This window comes from Bufo bufo, chromosome 6 (genome assembly GCF_905171765.1).
Source record: "Bufo bufo chromosome 6, aBufBuf1.1, whole genome shotgun sequence".
Lineage (NCBI taxonomy): Eukaryota > Metazoa > Chordata > Amphibia > Anura > Bufonidae > Bufo > Bufo bufo.
The window spans coordinates 369,337,316-369,343,001 of record NC_053394.1 but is presented as its reverse complement, the minus strand read 5'-3'; positions in this window follow the sequence as shown (position 1 = coordinate 369,343,001).

Genomic DNA, 5,686 nt, shown 5'->3' with positions numbered 1-5,686 from the left:
TGTGCAATGTATTATTTTCCTTTCAATGTGATAAATGTTATAGTAATTATGTGTTTTCTTTCTTTGTTTTTTATTTTGTTTTGTGGAAGCAGGTTGGCCAAACTAAGGCACTCACTTTACTTTAACATATAGTAAGTGCTTTCTGTTTGGTTTATCTGAATACTCCATTTCTTATTAGCATCAGCCCAAATCCTTTTGAAGAAACTTTATGAAATAGCCTATCAAAACAACTATAACTCATAATATTCACAAATCTATGTGAGTTATTCATCACAATAGGGGAAACAGGTAGGCCAAACAAAGGCACTCACTTTACTTTGAAATACAGTAAGTGCTTTCTTTTTGGTTCATCTGAATTCACCATTTTTATCAGCATGACCCTCGAGTATTTTGAAGAAACTACATAGAAGAGTGTACCATTAAAAGATCAGCTCTAACTTATATTCTATTCTAATTTGGTGAACAGAAACTATGTGTACGTTATGTACCACAATAGGGGAACCATAGGCTAAACCATGCATTTGCTTTGCTTTAAAGTATACTAAGTGCTGTCTGTTTTGTTTACCGGAATACCACCATACCTCCTAATTATTGTCCTAAGTTGTCTATAAAAGGAGAGATCTAACAATTTTGTCTCTTCCCAACAATTGTCATTCAACAGGCATAATTTTTTTTAAAGAAAAAAGATGGCTAATATAGGAAAAAAGTTATACTAGAGTAAATCCTTCAAAAGAAAATTGTACTTTCAAACATTTTGAAGCAGGCATAAATATGATAATTTACATTTGACAATTATGATGCATATTCAGTCTCTAGTATATTTTAACATTTGAATAGATCCACTTCATTGTCAAAAATCCAGCCTAAACAATCTTATAGTTAGGTAAATTAAGGGTGGGGTACATAGCTAATGAATGTTTGAGAGTTTTATGGTTTAGGCTGATAAAAAGGGAAGCTATTACTGATGATCTGACAGGCAGTAAGGAGTAAGCCAAAGAAGGATGTCCCTATTAATTTTTAAGTGTTTGTTTTATTTTCAGAGACAATTTTTCTGCTATGGCCACTATATATTTATGATAAATTACCATGGTTTTTCATCATAAAATATCACTCTCAAAGTGTAAAAAGATTTTCTCTTAAGATTTACTATGTTAACTATAGAAAAAATACTTTGATATTAATTAACTTAGTAATGCAAGCTAGAGTTTCTTGCTTCAACATAGCTTAGATAGTTCAGGATTTGTTATATTCTGAGAGCGTTGCCAATAATCTGTTTTACTAAATACTAAATGGTAACAGGCAGTCTAAACTGAGGCATTTCCTTGAATTTTAAGTATCAGTAAGTGCTTTTTGTTTGGTTCATCTGAACTCCATGAATCCAAATCATTTTCATTATTCTGAACTTTTTAACTCAATTCACTTTTAAGACCTTCTTGACTTTTTACTTAATATATATGCATTCTGTATTTTTATTATATATTTAACATGGTAGTAGGCCAGCTGAACTTAGGCACTAACTGTTTCATGAAATCAGGTAAGTGCTTTCTGTTTGGTTAGTCTGCTCGCCATGAATCTTCTTCATTTCAGATATCATATATGTTTTGGAACTCAAATGCTATTTTATTGGCAGATATGGAAACTACTAATTGCTTCTAGTTTAATAATCTACCTTGTGAAAGATTAGAACGTTTAAGGAATATAGGTTATCAGATAAGATATTGTTAGGTTATAAAACCAAAAAGAAGAAAATATTTTGGGCTATATGTCTGGGGAGAAGGACATCTTTATTGTTTGAGAACAGGCGATATGTGGAAAATTTCAAAAATATCAATTAAAATTAACATTTTATACCAGCAGGGGGGTTAGGTTCAAGCCAACTAGGGAAACAACTATTTAAGAAGAAAATATATACTTTTTAAGCTGATGAATAGTAAGGAAATAGAAATTCATATTATTACGTTGTGCAATGTATTATTTTCCTTTCAATGTGATAAATGTTATAGTAATTATGTGTTTTCTTTCTTTGTTTTTTATTTTGTTTTGTGGAAGCAGGTTGGCCAAACTAAGGCACTCACTTTACTTTAACATATAGTAAGTGCTTTCTGTTTGGTTTATCTGAATACTCCATTTCTTATTAGCATCAGCCCAAATCCTTTTGAAGAAACTTTATGAAATAGCCTATCAAAACAACTATAACTCATAATATTCACAAATCTATGTGAGTTATTCATCACAATAGGGGAAACAGGTAGGCCAAACCAAGGCACTCACTTTACTTTGAAATACAGTAAGTGCTTTCTTTTTGGTTCATCTGAATTCACCATTTTTATCAGCATGACCCTCGAGTATTTTGAAGAAACTACATAGAAGAGTGTACCATTAAAAGATCAGCTCTAACTTATATTCTATTCTAATTTGGTGAACAGAAACTATGTGTAAGTTATGTACCACAATAGGGGAACCATAGGCTAAACCATGCATTTGCTTTGCTTTAAAGTATACTAAGTGCTGTCTGTTTTGTTTACCGGAATACCACCATACCTCCTAATTATTGTCCTAAGTTGTCTATAAAAGGAGAGATCTAACAATTTTGTCTCTTCCCAACAATTGTCATTCAACAGGCATAATTTTTTTTAAAGAAAAAAGATGGCTAATATAGAAAAAAAGTTATACTAGAGTAAATCCTTCAAAAGAAAATTGTACTTTCAAACATTTTGAAGCAGGCATAAATATGATAATTTACATTTGACAATTATGATGCATATTCAGTCTCTAGTATATTTTAACATTTGAATAGATCCACTTCATTGTCAAAAATCCAGCCTAAACAATCTTATAGTTAGGTAAATTAAGGGTGGGGTACATAGCTAATGAATGTTTGAGAGTTTTATGGTTTAGGCTGATAAAAAGGGAAGCTATTACTGATGATCTGACAGGCAGTAAGGAGTAAGCCAAAGAAGGATGTCCCTATTAATTTTTAAGTGTTTGTTTTATTTTCAGAGACAATTTTTCTGCTATGGCCACTATATATTTATGATAAATTACCATGGTTTTTCATCATAAAATATCACTCTCAAAGTGTAAAAAGATTTTCTCTTAAGATTTACTATGTTAACTATAGAAAAAATACTTTGATATTAATTAACTTAGTAATGCAAGCTAGAGTTTCTTGCTTCAACATAGCTTAGATAGTTCAGGATTTGTTATATTCTGAGAGCGTTGCCAATAATCTGTTTTACTAAATACTAAATGGTAACAGGCAGTCTAAACTGAGGCATTTCCTTGAATTTTAAGTATCAGTAAGTGCTTTTTGTTTGGTTCATCTGAACTCCATGAATCCAAATCATTTTCATTATTCTGAACTTTTTAACTCAATTCACTTTTAAGACCTTCTTGACTTTTTACTTAATATATATGCATTCTGTATTTTTATTATATATTTAACATGGTAGTAGGCCAGCTGAACTTAGGCACTAACTGTTTCATGAAATCAGGTAAGTGCTTTCTGTTTGGTTAGTCTGCTCGCCATGAATCTTCTTCATTTCAGATATCATATATGTTTTGGAACTCAAATGCTATTTTATTGGCAGATATGGAAACTACTAATTGCTTCTAGTTTAATAATCTACCTTGTGAAAGATTAGAACGTTTAAGGAATATAGGTTATCAGATAAGATATTGTTAGGTTATAAAACCAAAAAGGAAGAAAATATTTTGGGCTATATGTCTGGGGAGAAGGACATCTTTATTGTTTGAGAACAGGCGATATGTGGAAAATTTCAAAAATATCAATTAAAATTAACATTTTATACCAGCAGGGGGGTTAGGTTCAAGCCAACTAGGGAAACAACTATTTAAGAAGAAAATATATACTTTTTAAGCTGATGAATAGTAAGGAAATAGAAATTCATATTATTACGTTGTGCAATGTATTATTTTCCTTTCAATGTGATAAATGTTATAGTAATTATGTGTTTTCTTTCTTTGTTTTTTATTTTGTTTTGTGGAAGCAGGTTGGCCAAACTAAGGCACTCACTTTACTTTAACATATAGTAAGTGCTTTCTGTTTGGTTTATCTGAATACTCCATTTCTTATTAGCATCAGCCCAAATCCTTTTGAAGAAACTTTATGAAATAGCCTATCAAAACAACTATAACTCATAATATTCACAAATCTATGTGAGTTATTCATCACAATAGGGGAAACAGGTAGGCCAAACCAAGGCACTCACTTTACTTTAAAATACAGTAAGTGCTTTCTTTTTGGTTCATCTGAATTCACCATTTTTATCAGCATGACCCTCGAGTATTTTGAAGAAACTACATAGAAGAGTGTACCATTAAAAGATCAGCTCTAACTTATATTCTATTCTAATTTGGTGAACAGAAACTATGTGTACGTTATGTACCACAATAGGGGAACCATAGGCTAAACCATGCATTTGCTTTGCTTTAAAGTATACTAAGTGCTGTCTGTTTTGTTTACCGGAATACCACCATACCTCCTAATTATTGTCCTAAGTTGTCTATAAAAGGAGAGATCTAACAATTTTGTCTCTTCCCAACAATTGTCATTCAACAGGCATAATTTTTTTTAAAGAAAAAAGATGGCTAATATAGGAAAAAAGTTATACTAGAGTAAATCCTTCAAAAGAAAATTGTACTTTCAAACATTTTAAAGCAGGCATAAATATGATAATTTACATTTGACAATTATGATGCATATTCAGTCTCTAGTATATTTTAACATTTGAATAGATCCACTTCATTGTCAAAAATCCAGCCTAAACAATCTTATAGTTAGGTAAATTAAGGGTGGGGTACATAGCTAATGAATGTTTGAGAGTTTTATGGTTTAGGCTGATAAAAAGGGAAGCTATTACTGATGATCTGACAGGCAGTAAGGAGTAAGCCAAAGAAGGATGTCCCTATTAATTTTTAAGTGTTTGTTTTATTTTCAGAGACAATTTTTCTGCTATGGCCACTATATATTTATGATAAATTACCATGGTTTTTCATCATAAAATATCACTCTCAAAGTGTAAAAAGATTTTCTCTTAAGATTTACTATGTTAACTATAGAAAAAATACTTTGATATTAATTAACTTAGTAATGCAAGCTAGAGTTTCTTGCTTCAACATAGCTTAGATAGTTCAGGATTTGTTATATTCTGAGAGCGTTGCCAATAATCTGTTTTACTAAATACTAAATGGTAACAGGCAGTCTAAACTGAGGCATTTCCTTGAATTTTAAGTATCAGTAAGTGCTTTTTGTTTGGTTCATCTGAACTCCATGAATCCAAATCATTTTCATTATTCTGAACTTTTTAACTCAATTCACTTTTAAGACCTTCTTGACTTTTTACTTAATATATATGCATTCTGTATTTTTATTATATATTTAACATGGTAGTAGGCCAGCTGAACTTAGGCACTAACTGTTTCATGAAATCAGGTAAGTGCTTTCTGTTTGGTTAGTCTGCTCGCCATGAATCTTCTTCATTTCAGATATCATATATGTTTTGGAACTCAAATGCTATTTTATTGGCAGATATGGAAACTACTAATTGCTTCTAGTTTAATAATCTACCTTGTGAAAGATTAGAACGTTTAAGGAATATAGGTTATCAGATAAGATATTGTTAGGTTATAAAACCAAAAAGGAAGAAAATATTTTGGGCTATAT